Source organism: Camelus dromedarius, chromosome 28 (genome assembly GCF_036321535.1).
Source record: "Camelus dromedarius isolate mCamDro1 chromosome 28, mCamDro1.pat, whole genome shotgun sequence".
Taxonomy (NCBI): Eukaryota; Metazoa; Chordata; class Mammalia; order Artiodactyla; family Camelidae; genus Camelus; species Camelus dromedarius.
In genome coordinates this window covers 16,324,624-16,340,441 of record NC_087463.1, presented here as the reverse complement: position 1 = coordinate 16,340,441, position 15,818 = coordinate 16,324,624, and positions in this window count along the sequence as shown.

Genomic DNA, 15,818 nt, shown 5'->3' with positions numbered 1-15,818 from the left:
ACTGAAAATATTTTGGCTCGGAGTGAAAAATTACATTACAGATTAGGACAATTTTAAATTGCATGTCAAACACCACTGCTCCGGTAAACTCACTGGCCAGCCTCCGCCGTAAGACCGTCTCCGTGCATATCCGCTTACTAGGCTCCACCCTTCTGTTAGGTTCCAGGTACCGTAACCCCTCAGACCCTTCCCTCTCTCTTTTTATTTTGATTTGACCATTTGAAATTTAAATAATAGCAGGGATACTGAGTTGTCTCGAGAAGCAAGAAGAAATTCTCTCTTCTGCCATTCATCTAAGTTAGTGGTTCAAATTGGTTAGCTTTTCCACTCATTTTTCCCCTGGGAAACTTGTAGGTTAAATACATTAAAGAAATAAATTATTCTGAGTTGACCATTAGAAATTTAACTAATAGCCCATATCGGGTTGTACTTGATATTTTTATTCCCACAAGCATTATTTTGCCATTTGTACAAAGTGGCTGGTTTCACACTGATGGAATGTCATTTTTACCCACATAGAATTAGATGCTCTTTTTAGTCGTAATTACTTGCTAACCTGGTTATCACAGTTTTCAAGCACAACTATCTTCTCAAATTTATGACCCTTGGAATAGAACTCAACATTGGTAAAAAGAGAGTATTTTGGTTTCATCTATTTAAATAGGTTATTAAATAACTTTTAACTGACTTAAGGAAATATTGTGTTCTCAATCAAACTCTTATACCAGCTGAACGTTCTTAGCGGCATTATTAAGGAAGTCTTTTTTGCCATTATTTGGTATGAATTTATACATTGCTCAGTCACTTACATAGACAAATTAAAACTAAAATCTTAGATTTTTATATTTAATATAGGAATATCCTTTCTATGGAAGAGTGGCTTATTTGAGAGTCTTTATAATTCGGCATTCTGTAATAAAACATTATTTTAATAATTATTTTTCAAAAATTTTAAATAAAAATTTCCTGAAGAATAATTTAGCCATCTCATATTCATCATGATCATATAACAGACTAATTAGTCTATAAAAACTTTTCCCTTAAAGATATGTCTAATTTCAAGTGCATTATGTGAGTGTGAGAAGGATCAAGGGTACTGTCTTCACAGCTACAGAAACAGAGACAATAAATTGCTTAAAACTCATTTTATAGCGTAAGTATGATACGATTTAAGGTACTTAAATAATCTGGGAACACTACTGAGCTCAAAGTGAAACACGGACTCACACAAACAGTACTTTTTGCTCTGTGCAGGGTCTAGTGAGGAAATTAATATATTGCCAACCATTCAAACTTTGATTTCAAAGCGAAAATTTAAGAGAGCAACTTTATATATGACGTATTTGCATGAGTTTCTCTGCATAACTTTTGTTTTTATTCTAGCATGCTTTTAATAGATATACTTTAATAAAAGAGCTATATTTGGCTATATCCCACATGGAAGAATCCTATTTTATAAAGTGGTTATTATATAAAGTCTTACTCATATTACAAGCTTATTTCTATTACGAGACTAACAGTGTACGTTAATACTGCATTCCTGCATGTAGCCAACAAAATTCACTTAGCCAACTTTCAGCAAATATATATTTTAAAGTTACATACATCTAGCAATTATTAATAAGGGAAATACTATTTTTACTCAGGTTTCGGGGAGTTCAAGGACCCTTCTGAAAAGCTACTGAAGTTATGACTTTTTATAGTTTTAAATAATACAACTTTAAATAAAGGTCTAGTAAGCTTTCTATGCTTAGATGCATAACCAACTCATTCAATTTCAGTTATTCTTAAATTTCGTAATAATCACTGTTTTATGAGTTGTATAATTTTCTGAACTCTGTTTCTAACGCATTTGAAACATCTTAATGACAAAGAATTCTTCAATGCGTGAGACACCAATACAAACGATGAACTTGCTAACACTAGAAGAATTCTTGTCTTTTTTAGGTTCCACTTTGGCTGACAAGCACTATACTCGCTGGAAGCTTACAGTTTTATTGAATCAGCCCACACACCATACCATTCATCCATTTAAAAATGAACAATTCAGTGGATTTCAGTACATTGGCAGATATGTGTAACCATCTTTACAGACGTACGAAATTTTTTTTTCAGGAAAAAAACTCTCATATAATAGTCTCTCACATACAAGTACTTTACATTCAAAAACCCTGAGCGTGTATTTGAATGTCTACATCACACTAAGTATGGTGAATAAAATACTTGTTTAAAATGTGAAGGATAACTTAGAGATTTTTACATAAATTCCGGTTTCGTAGGTCAAAGCAGAAACTGCACTGGACAAAGTCAAGCACACAAAGAAGATGTTATTCAGAGCAACCGCATTAGGGGAGAGAGGCCAGAACTCAGTCTGAGCTCAACTCTGCTGAAACAAAGAGAGTCTTAAGAGCTGGAGTAATGAGATCTTCAGGCATCTGTGTTTGCTAACTGACCTTACCCAGACGAAAAATAAACACGCTCCTATCTTCCTGACGTGAGCTAGTTTTACACCTTGGAGCGAGGTGTCCATCAAAGTCTCCTGCCCCCTCTCCCCACACTGAAACTGGGAGATGGAGGCACCATCTTACTTGATGATGAATTTCAAAGGCATGGCTTCCAGGTCCTTCAGAAAGACGTTCTTGGGTTATAAAACAGGCAAGAAGTTTAATTTAAAAGCTTTACATCTCAAAGTGATAGAGGAAGATTTTTACAAGTTTTCTAAAAAAAAAAAAATGTTTTAGGAAGTTGAAGGTCATGGGTCTGGCTGAGAATCAGGAAGAAGTCTGTCTAAAGTTTAACCAAACTAAAGAAAACCTTAAGGCCAGCTTGATCAGGGGCACTGGCCCCTGGGAGGTGTGAGATTTCTTTGTGAAAACCTTCTGAGTGGGATTTCTCAAGGCCTTATGATTGGCCAGAACAGCTGAGTGTCTGGCGGTCCTACTGCTCCCTTGGAAAATCAAACCAATGCCTCTTCTTGCTACCACCTGTCCACCCCCGCCACCAAAAAAAAGAGGATTATGCGTAGAGTTATTACATTTAAAAGACGGATTTATTTGCTAAGCTCTGACTCTGATAATTAAATATCTGACAGCCCAATACAAAACTCACATGTCACTGCTTTGCCTTTTACTGACACCTGCTGGCCCGTTTATGAAAATATACTTATCTGGCTATTACAAACAAACACGAACAGAAAAACGCCTTCCTGGAAATAAAGACAATCAGGTGTCCACGCTCAGGCCTGATGGAGTAACTGGCGCCGCGCTTGCCCCCCAGTCGTAAGTAACTATACAAGTGGACAACAACACCTGAAGCAACAGTCTCCCGGCATCGAACAAAGGCAGCGCAAGACCATCATCCCTGAAAGAAGAGAACCAGGAAGCACACGGATCACCCGTTCTGCCTGGAGGACTTACGTGCTGTGGTGCCCGGAGGTGGAGCCCAGGAGGACGGGTCTCGCTGAGCTGAGAAGGCAGAGCTGAAGCTCTGAGTGCTGCAGCAGCCGGGGTTCACCCATCCGGCAGCGTCAGAGAAGCGGCTGCCGTGCAGAGGGAGGCTGCAGTGGGGGTTCACCGTGGGTCTCCCGGGCCGGGTTACGCGTGAACACTGGGAGGTTCCGTGCAGCGCAGCAGAGAGCAGCTGGCAGACTGGTTAACTGCCCCTGGGAGCTCCAGTCCCGGAGGAGGGAAGAGGCCTTGCCGAGTGCCTGGGACACTCAGGGGACACTCTAGACAAACCAGGCTTTCCAACTAAGGGCGAAGCTCCAAAATAAAGGACCTGCGCCCTAGGACTAAGATAAAAACTGAAACAGATCTGCCATGATAAAGAATAAAACCAAGCCTGACAAATCAAATGTAACTCCGGTGACCTAAGTCCTTTCCAAACACAACTCTCAATGAAGACGATATAATCTATTCTCCTTATGCCTCTGAGGCCTTGAGGAATTCAGATTCATCTGCAAGGACCTCAGTTTGGAATGAAAAATATTTGAACCAGAAATGAGTCCACTGTCTTAGTCAAAGTGGTCAAATCTGAAAACAATTAAAAGCCGATGCCCTGCTCATCCAGTCATCCACCCCCTGACGGGGATCTTACGAAACAATAGGAGTGGAGCAGCCAAGGAGCCGTTTTTTGCAAATGCTTAGTTTTCCCAGCAGGCGTGAGTGCTTGAGGCACAGTGAGACTGCGGACAGGACAGCGATGCTGTTGTGAGAGGCCCAATGAGAAAGGGGAGGGAGAGTGAGGAGCTTCTGTGTTGGGAGGGTGGAGAGCTATGGGTTGGGCTCTTCCCACGCGCATGAATGGGATGGATACAATGCGTGCTTGGTCCTGTTGGCCGGGCCCTTTTCACGTGGGCTGCTGTCCAAGTCCGCCCTTTGCCCAGTTCCAACTGGCCACACGAAAGGACAACTTTTAGAACTGCCCGGAGGGCGGCAAGAGATCACCACCCTTGTTAAGACAGTGGCTGAAGCAGGAGTACTGTTTCTTACTAAATCCCCTCTTAACAGTCTTGACCGGTCAGTGTGCAAAGCAGACACCCTGGAGGTCAGGAGCACAGGGTGTCTCTGGTGGCTTCGGCTGGGTCGAACGTGGAAAAGACTGAACAAGAAAGAGGTCAGAGAGCTCGGCAGAAATCTGTTTGCCCTCCCAGACTAGCGAGGGCCTTCTTTTCAACTGAGCCAGGCTCAGCCTGCGTGCTTTTGGATGGAATCGAGTATACATTTACTGTTTTCCCATGGGGATATTTGAATTCACTGGCGTTCGTCATAATTAGGTGGAGAAGGACTTGGAAATGATAAACATTAAAAGCCAGTTAGTGCCTTACAGTGATGATATCACCATAATTGCCTCCCCTGAGGATGAAGCAGGAGGAGTTAAGAACTGTAGTCACCTATGTGACAATACAGGCTAACTGATAAATTCAGCTAAAATTCAAAGCACACTGAAATTCCTGGGAATTACATGGTGAGAGCAGTCAGGAATGATTACGCAATGGTAACAAATAACCCCCAAACCTTAGTGGCTTTTAACTACACTTGCAGATTATCTGGGTGTCTAGTCTACAGTGTCTTGTTCTGGGCCCTAGGCGGACAGAGCAACCACCAACTCTAATGCGGATCACTGCGGTAGCAGAAAGAGATCAATCACAGGAGTTTCACATCACTTTCACTCATGTTTGTTCACCTAGACAAGTTACATGGCTATGCTAATCTCAAAAGGCATATAAACACAAATTTTTTTATGTGGGGAATTTGGCAAGACTTAAAGCTCTAAGAATCAGCACTGTTGAAAAGAAAATTCAGAAAAAGGCAAATGGAAATTCTTCATAACCATGTTAGCATGTTACTTCTTCTTTGGTATACAGCCACAGTTCGAGTTTATGAAAATTAAGTTACTTGTGTATTAACATATTTATGGGCACACTGCAAAGCTTTCTGCCATGGAAAATGAGAAAGATAGCATCTGTTAGCCTATGTGAAGGAAACTTCCAGATGAACGGTGAAGGCAAATAGTGTAAAATTGGTGAAATAAAAAATACTTACATTAAGATATTAAGTACATTTTGGTTCAGATCATTTAGAGAATCACATTGATTTACATGGGTCAGAATGAAGAGGCCATAACGATGGTTGTTTTTTAACAACACAGTTATTTTTCTAAGTGCAACCAAGCAGTTGACCCAAAATTATGTCAGATCCTGAAAAGAGCTGTCGCTCCCACACCTGCCACACAGATTGGGTGCCACCTAATGGATACAATGAGTCCACAAGTCACGAGGCGCTGCTGTGTATAAGAGGAGCAAAGAACGCGAGAACCGTTAAAAACAATGTTTTCAGTCGTCACTAGAACAGCAGCTGCTGGAGATGATGATAACCCCAGGAGAGCCCACCCACTCCTTCAGCTCTTCCCAGACAGAAAGTCGGCCCCCTCACAGCCGAGTCTAGAAGTCCTCACCTCTTCCTTGGTGGAAAGTCTCGTCTCCCCAGAGGGAGAGCAAAAACAGTCCTGAGGCAACCTCACGTGGTGAATAAATCAGAGAGAAGAGGAGGAGTTGTTGCCACTCTCCTCTCCTTTCCCTGGGCTTAAATAAATCAATCTCTTTCTTTTTTTAATGTAGTTGGTTTTAAGTTGTTTCAGTTTAGTGGATACACAGTAGATTATGGAGAAATAAAATAGGTCATCTGTAAACAACCCCTTTAACTGAACTGGAAGTCACTGACACTAGACCTTGTGTAGCTGTAAAATAATTCTCACTTACATTCTATAGTTTTACAAATTACGTGACTCTTTCTGATTTAGGGAGAGATATGATTAAAATAGATTCAGCTACTTCCATTCCACAATGAAGACTTGCTTCTCTCAATATCATAAGGCCTTCTTCAACAATCTCGCATTTTTCTACTTAGAACATCAAACCAAATATCATAGATCATACTGTTAACATACTAAATGCTCAGACAATGAGCCCTTTGGGCCAGCTGGACACTTACGCTCAAAGCGAATATATGTTCTTTCATCAAATGTGGTAGAGCAAAATGCTGTGTAATGTGAGTGTGTACCTTCATTCTCTCGAGAAACTAGCCAATTTCTCGATGGCTGTTCTGAGACGGAACTAGTGAGGTCAGACTTTTTTCTATTTAACTTTACTGGCTAATAATCCAGTGAGTTAACTGTAACTGTTTTTTTTTTTTTAAACAATCACTGGGGATGCTTAAAAAAAAAACAACTCTGATCACAATCTCAGAAGTTCTGATTTAATTTGTCTGGGTGGGTTCCATGCATTTGTATCTTTTTTAAAAAGCTCCCCTAGAGAACCACTGGATTGGGCCAGGAGTCATGCCCTGGGGTTAAAGAACCCAGAGGCAAAGTAACGTTTAAACACAAAGCACTGAATTCCAGCCAAGTAATCTTTCTTTAATGGAACACTATAGAAAACTACTTAATGACTGAGAAGATGCCATAAAAACCTTGGCAAGGTAATGTGTGAAAAAGTAATCAGATAATGTCACTATAGTTTTTAAATTCTAGTTTTGCTTCCTCATGATACACCCACATAAACTTTGGAATTCAGGATATTAATGATCTGTTTAGGACCATGTATAATAATGAAAGAATTAACTTTTGTTTTATGTAATTGCTCCTGATTTTATGTAACTTTTATATGTGTGTGGTTTATGTAGTATATGTTCTTACTTGGCAGGGGGAGGTAATTAGGTTTTATTTTATTTTTAGAGGAGGTACCGGGGATTGAACCCAGGACCTCAAGCATGCTAAGCATGCACTCTACCACTTGAGCTATACCCTCCCCCCTGTAATATATATTCTTTGTATTAAATTATTCTGTACTCCCTCTCTACTATTTCTCTACTGTGACCAGAGAATGAGAAGAGACACATTATAACATTGAGAACAACAATTCTAAATTCCCCCATCCTATGGTGGACTGAAGCATCACCCTTGTACAGCTAAACATATATTAAGTGTATTCTTGACCCTCACGTCATTGACACAGGTTACCCAGTGTATCCCATAGACAGTCCCTATTCTTGAAGAGCTAATCATCTGAGTATAAGAAGTATCTATTCTAAAAGGAGGCATTATTATTTGGGAAAAAACTTCTTATGAGTGGGATATATATATAAAGACAGGGTTAAGATTCATAGCTCAATACACTGTGTCCACAGGCCAGCTGAGCAAGAACTTTCTCTTCTGCTGCAGATGAACAAGCATCAGGAAAACCATCAAACTGGTAATAACTGAACACTGGGCACAACAGTAGCTGCTTCAGTGGAGAATATGGTGGAAATGTATGTAGTCGGAAGAAGCAATAGCCTAGGAGGATCACTGGCTCAAAAGCAAATGGTTTACCACGGTTTCATATCATAAAAACTGATGGGACGGTTTGGAAGACAGCTTGCACTAGAGGAGAACCCAGATTGAGTCTGTGGAGCAATATGTTGTGCTGTCACTTTTTATTAAGCACATCATCCTATCAAACATATAATTGAGTATCTAGAGAGACATAGTTAATAGTTTCTCTGTTTCCCCATCTCTGTTGTCATGGCAACAAATGTAGAAGACCCACTGAGTGATCAGTCATCTGAAATGAAGGAGAGAAATTCTAATATAAACTTCTCTATTTTCTTTTGCTTGAGAAGAAGCAGTCAGAAGCCCATTAAATGGGATCCTATTAAACACTGATTTCTCCCAAAATTTTGTGACTCACTATTATTTTCAGACTTCAGATCATCTGTCAAAGTAGATGTTCAGATTTTCTGCCAAAGTAGAAAATTTTCATGTGCCTCTACTTGTAAAATATAGGCTCTTTTAATTATATTTGTAAAACTGTTCTCTCTCTCTCCTTGATTTATGTCTAATGAATATATTCAAGTGAGTTCTTTGTCTCCATGTATCTTATCATGAGTGATTCTGCTATGAAGGAATAGCTATCAATAGATCATTGCAAACTTCATTTTCAGCAACAGAAGCAATTACAGGCATCTTTGCCCCAAACACTATGGAAATGGCAACTGAAATTAGTATTACTTCTTGGTTGACTCCCTCATGCATTTTTTCATTCTAACATTTTTGCTTCTTGAAGTTTCTAACTACAGAACAAAATACAAATAAAGTTCATCCATGTTATAAGCTACACCAATTAATACACTTGATAAGAAGCCTCTAACAAACATGGTGAATCCCTAAATTTTAGTAGTATAGGAGCAGAATAGCATTTTTGAAATATTTACTGGTGTGTGGAATTCTCTAATTCCTATTTGTCTTCAATTGACTCTCTAGCCATTGAATCAAATCACTGTATTACTCAGAGGAAGGAAGAGTGCAATCTAGAACAAAGTGATCATTATTTTACTTTAACTTTCCAAACCATTATTTTTTATTTTAGAAATTACAAACAGTAAAATTTACTTTTTGTGGTGTATAGTTCTGTGGGTTTTAACAAAGGCACAGAGGGGAGGATATAGCTCACATGGTAGAGCATGTGCTTAGCATGCACAGGGTCTTGGGTTCAATCCCCAGTACCTCCTCTAAAAATAAACAAATAAACCTAATCCCCCCCTTAGTAAAAAATAATTTAAATTAAAAAAACACAAAGGCATAGAGTAATGTATCCACCATTATAGTCATGACACAAAATAGTTCATCACATCCCAAATTCCTTGCCTGCCCTTCTAAAGACAGCCTACCCCTTGGACCTGCAACCCTGGGAACCATTCATCTGATCTCTGTCTCTGTAATTTTGCCTTTTTCTACAATCTGTGCATAATTTCTTTCACTTAGCAAAATGCATTTTGAGTCATCTACATTGTTACAGGAATGAATTGGTTGTCTTTCTTACTGAGAGTATACACTGGAATAGAACTAAGAGTCAGAAATAAATACTTCCATTGACGATCAGTTGATTTTTGAAAAGCACAGCGAAACGATTTCTTTTCAACAAATGATGCTGAGACAAGTGGACATCCACACAGAGAAAAATAAAGTTAGGCTCCGACCACACATCATATACAAAAATTAACTAATGCTGGATCAAAAACCTAAGTACAGTAGCTAGTATCTGCAAATCCCAAACTACTATACTGACTACTGTACATAAAATAGACAAATAGCAAGGTCTTGCTGCCTAGCACAGGGAACTACACTCAATACCTTGGAATAGCTTATAATGAGAAAGACTGTGAAAAGGAATATATAATATATATATATATATATTTTACATATATATGTAACTGAATCACTCTGCTGTACACCAGAAATTAACATAACATTGTAAACTGACTATACTTCAATAAAAAAAAATTTTTAAATAGAATTTTAAGTAGAAAAATCCCCTAAGTATAGGAGTTAAAACTATCAAACTCTTAGAGGAAAACATAAGAGTAACTCTTTGTGACCTCAGTTTAGGCAACGGTTTCTGAGAAAAGACACCAAAAGCACATGGGACAAAATTTTAAAAGAAAAACATAAATTGGATCATGTCAGTTTAAATTTTTGTGTTTCTTGGTCTTCCAGAAAGTCAAAAGACAACCCATGATATGGGAGAAAATGTTTGCAAGTCATGTATCTATTGATTTAGGTCTTTAATTTCTTTCAAGGATATTTTAAAACTTCCGTACATTTGTCTTGAATTTCTTGTTAAATTTATCCCTAGAGATTTTAGTTTTGATGCTATTGTAAACAGAATTTTTTTCTTAATTTTATTTTCTGATTGTTAATTACTAGTGTATAGACATGAAATTGTATTTTGATCTTGTATTGCCTTTAAACACTTTTAAATCTTCAGTCTTCTTTCAAACAGGTATTGCCTCAGTAGCCCTGTATGCCAGGCTTTTGTGTGAATTATAATAATACAAAGAATTTTTTAAAGATATTAAGAAAGCAATAAGTAAACATTAGTTCATTTGAATGAAATGTCTCTAATATTTTGACATATACTTTTCCTATGCCAATTTTAGAGCACATAACTATGAAGCATGAACGATTCTTAGGAAACAGAAACAAATTTCTGTGAGTTCCATGACAAGTAAGTTCTAAATGTCACAAACAGGTAGTAACATTTAGCCAGGTCCACAAAACTATCTTTACTTGTACGTGATCTCATTTGGGTGTGCATTATTGTGAGGACTTGTGAGTGTGTGAATCAATAACCAAATAATCCAGCACCTTTGGTTCCTGGACCAGATCCTAGACTGACCCCTGCCTCACAATGCTCAATTAGGAAGACCTCTGCCTTTAATGGCCTTGGAGTTAGGTGGCTAAGAAGAAAAAGTAAGCATAAAATTGAAAGCAAAATGATTCAAAGCTGCTCCTTTTATGTAAAGGGGGAAAAAAAAAACCCTGCAGAAATGTTCTTCACTTTAGAAATCAAGGAAAAAGTAGAAACTTTAAATTTTGTTAAATTTAAACAAATTTAACAAAGCTATAAAACAAATCTATATAGTTGGCATTTTCACATTTTCATCATCTTATTTCCAAGAGGCATTAACTTTTCAATACAGTCATTGTAACAAAAATCCAGCACTGTTGAATGATCACAATAAATCAGCTGTTCAAAGGAAATTTTAATTTATAACACAGTTACTTAATGCATTTGCTGTGATTATACAAGGATCAATCCATAGGATTTGAGAAGGGCTGAGTAACGTTGATTTTCAAAGTTACCCATAAATCACTGAAACAAAGCACAAGTGCTAAAGTTAGACTGTTGAGAGAAGCTGTACTTTTAATTACGCCAATTATTCCCTGAGCTATGTGATCCGGGCAAAGGGAATTAACATAAACTATGCATTATGTCGTACCTCTAGCTCATGACTAAATCAAAGATAACTGGGTATGTACGCCTTCATTTGTATTCCTATGTACGTTTAAATGATTTGACAAATGGGAACAGGGGAGCTGAGACTTGGAAATACTGTGTTTACTATCCATGGAAGATTAAATGCATCCTAAAATGTTCCCAAGGGACCACAGTGGTAAAATGCTCTCAGACAGGACTGCAGGGTGGCCGAGAGATAATCTGAAATCACGGGTCAGTTCCAAGTACAAGTTCCAAATGTACGTGAGATGTCTGCAACCAAGATTATTTGGGCGAACTGGGAATAGAGAACCAACTTCAGCAAATGGAACACTCATTGTTTTCATTCATTCTGTTGCTTGCTGTCTCAAAAATTTCTAACTCATATATTTCTCCATATATCTTTTTATACTGGTCAACATGGGGAGTAGGAGTCACAAAAATAACCTTGATTCTTGCTGTATCTCAGCCTAGTAGACACTGAGCCCGTGAGGTACGGTAAGTGTAGGAGACAGACAGGAAAACTGACCAGGGGTCCAGGGTAATTCAGGAATAAAATTTAAACATAACTGCTTTTCTTAATAAAGTTATATCTCTTCCTTCTACATTACTGTTACATTTTCTGATAAAATCTGGTCATTCTATCAGAAAGGTGGTGTTCTTGGCACTCAGGAAATAAAACTATAAAACCACAGTACAGCTGAAAAATGTTTCCATTTTTTGGGTTTTGTCAAATTATTTGAAATACCTTTTACTTAAGTAACAGATTCGTAATCTTTACATCTTTCTACTTCACATAGTTCCAGATCATATCTTTCTTGATGCTGCCACCTGGGATGTCTACTCACACTTCCAGGCCCATCTATAGCCCATTTGTTCCACATCGTGCCTCTAACACAAGTCTTTGCGCGTGGAAAGGCAGAATGACAAACCAGACAGAATATGAGTTTTGAACAGTGAGTTCAAAAACCTACCTCAAAAACCATTTTTAAAGTCTGTAGTATTAATAATATCAACACAAATTGAAGCCCTACTAAATTCCAGGCACTGTGTAAAGAACTTTATATACACAAACCAATTCATTTACCAGTGAGGAAGCATGAGTACTATTTATTACAGACATGGGGAAAGTGAACACAGGGAGATAGATCAGGGAACCTGCTAGCGAGGGTCAGAGCTAGGATTCGACCCCAGGCATCTGTGCTCTTAAACCTGTTTGTCACACTTTTTTTATTTTAATAAATTCCAATATTATCATAAAATATCTATAGAATTTGTGCCTACATTCTACACTGGGGTCTTAGAGTAGGAAAAAAACAGACATATTTAGATGGACATTTTAGATGGGAAGAGTTGGATACCATTCGAATTATAGCAAACAAAAGTGGCAAGTGAGGCATGGCCTCTGGCTGGAGCCAATATTCCTAAGTCTCTTGCTATGGGCTGGGCGAGCAGCCCGTGGGGAAAGTAAGGGGCTGGCTGGGCAGAATAAACATTAAAAGTTGTGCCCTGAATGGAGGACTAATATGAAAGCCAGACAGCAGAGGGAAAACAAAACCAAACAAACAAGCAAAAAACAAAACAAAACAAAACTGACTTTGCAATCAAAAGGAATTAAGGGACCAAATGAGCTGAGACAAAAGCCCAACAAAAAACTGAACAACTGAAGAACATAGAGCTATTATGATTCAACAAAAAATGAGACTGTTTAGAGTCAATCCAGTGCGGTGATGACTTTTCTCCATTCCAGACCTATTTCTATAGGGCTGCATTGGAAATATTGAAGGAATTAATTTAGACCAGTGTCTTCAAACATTCCTTCTCAGACTCCTGGGTCAGATAATCATTGAGTTATTACAAAGGATCCAACTGTTAAATCAGACTCAAATGAACCAGAGGTCACATTCAGTATGAAGCTTTACTGAAAGCTTCTAGGATACAAGTAGCTGTGAAGCACAAAGTAGAGAGAGGAGTGAGATTGTCAACAGTTCCCCAGGTCCTTTCTTGCCGGCTCAGACTACACTAACTTAGGAAGCCTGTAAGTAACGTAAGATGTTACATTAATTACACAGAAGGGAGCTTTTTCAGTCATGAAACATCTCTATTATATACTCGATAGCTACATAGCTTGTGTGATGTTCTCCAGAGAGCTAAGCCCTATAAATCCATACATCTCAGTCTGTTTACTGTATGTAAGCTAACTAGGACCATGACATTGTGCTAATGTGGCTTTCCCTTTTAGATCGAGCTACTGAGATCTAAGCTGTCTCTCAAATTAGAAACCTCAGATTCTCCAAACTTTTTTTTTTTAATCTTTCCAGTGCACTTTGGAAATTTTACTTCCTAAATAGCCTTTGACCCCCTATTGCCTTGTGCTGCGAAGCTCTCATCCTTTCTTGGATTATTGCAACAGCCTTTAAAACTCATGTTCTGACCTCCAGACTTGTTCCTCCTCTAAGCTGTCCTTGAAACTGCCATCAAAATCACTGTCTTTTTTTCCCCTTCTTCGAGACAAGTTTCATTATACTACCCCGTATTTAATTCACTTTGTTTTCACGTTGTCACAATGCTAACATTAAGGACCTATAATTTCCTAGTTGTTTGTAGCAGAACCCTGTATCTTATACTCTACTCCAGCAATATCAAAGTGTTTATCGAAACGATTTTTTATTTTCCACATAACTGATTATCATCACTCCATATTATCTGCCTGGTAAGATCTGTATTTCAGAACCCCATTTGGATGTTGGTTCTTTTATGTTTCAAGTTTTCTCTATATGTTGTGCACAATCCTATAGTCGCACTTTGAACTGAAAATAAATTTCTTAAAAACAAATTATTTTCACTTTTTGGTCTACCCTCCTCTACCCTAAGTTCTGGAGACACAGTCTCTCTGGCAGTCATCTCTGTTGGTTACACCAGTGTTATTCATTATGTTAAAACATATTGCAGTATATTTGGAAAAAGTTCAAAAGAAAAAAATTAACTTAGTAATACCCCTTTAAGAAATTTATGTTGAACTAAGTCTCTTAGCAGCAAGAAAGGAATCTCTTTTCATAGAATTCCTATAAGTTATAGAGGGCAAATTCATGCATTATTTCATGTAATTCAAGGTCTATGTCAGGTGCTTGGTTGAGAGAATACAGCAATGGGAACACTAGTTAAACGTTCTATGGCGAAAATAATTTTGACTGGCCATGAAATTAAAAATACTCCAAGTTCAAGGGTGGAGAGGTGACACAGGTTAACGAGTATTACCCTTTCTTTAATTTAAACATTACGAGTTTTCAACAACATGTAAAGTAGATATTCAAATAACTGAAAATGTTGTATACCTCAAAATGATAGAGAACAATTTTTATTAGGTTCCTCATTATTAACAGGACACTGCTGAATAGACCAGATTGCAGATTTCTAGAAACTCTACAAAAATACATTCGCTTAATTCATAGAATTGATATTGGAAGAAACCATGATTTGAACTAGTTTAGATGTGCCATATATATATATATATATATATATATATACACACATATATAATATATATAATGGAATATTACTCAGTCATAAACAAGAATAAAATAATGTCATTTGCAGCAAAATGGATGGACCTAGAGATTATCAGATTATGTGAAGTAAGTCAGACACAGAAATACAAATATCATATGATATCACTTATATGTGGAATCTAAAAAATGATACAAATGAACTTATTTACAAAACAGAAAGAGACTCAAAGACACAGAAAATAAAGTTATGGTTACCAAAGAGGAAAAGGGAGGCATAAATTAGGAGTTTTGGATTAGTAGATACAAACTACTACATATAAAATAGATAAACAATGAGGTCCTACTATACAGCACTGGGAACTATATTCAATGTCTTATAATAACATATAATAAAAAAGAACATGAAAAAGAATATGTATGTATAACTGAATCACTCTGTTGCATACCACAAACTAATACAACATTGTAAAGCAACTAGCCCTCAATTAAAAAAGAAAGAATCTCTATCCCTAATTCTTGTGTTTTTATCTCTAAAATATAAAAGTTTACAGGCATTTTAACTTGAATGAATGCAACAGCTTGGAAAACAGAGGGTACAATGTCCTCTGCCATAAAGAATCATGACAATATTTGGTCGTATCCTGAATGATTAATAAAAATAAAAGCAATGCTATGGAGCATTATTTGTACCTAATATATTTTTTAAAATCTCTGGCTCTATTTGACATAATAAAAAATTAAATAAGCAAAACTAATTAATTACGCACTGAGCCTATACATCGCCAGTACCCCAGGTCTCTTACTGGGTCCACCTTCCTCTTTGCCTGTTGGTGGGAAGTGACTGTTAATGGGCTAGAAATGAGGAGTTAACACGTATACTATATCAAATTCTTTCCCTCTTCATATTTCTCTCTACATTCAATCCTATATTTCCCTCTACTTTTCTCCTCATGCAACACTAATTCTTAACATCCCTACTTCCTTTGAAGTTATTT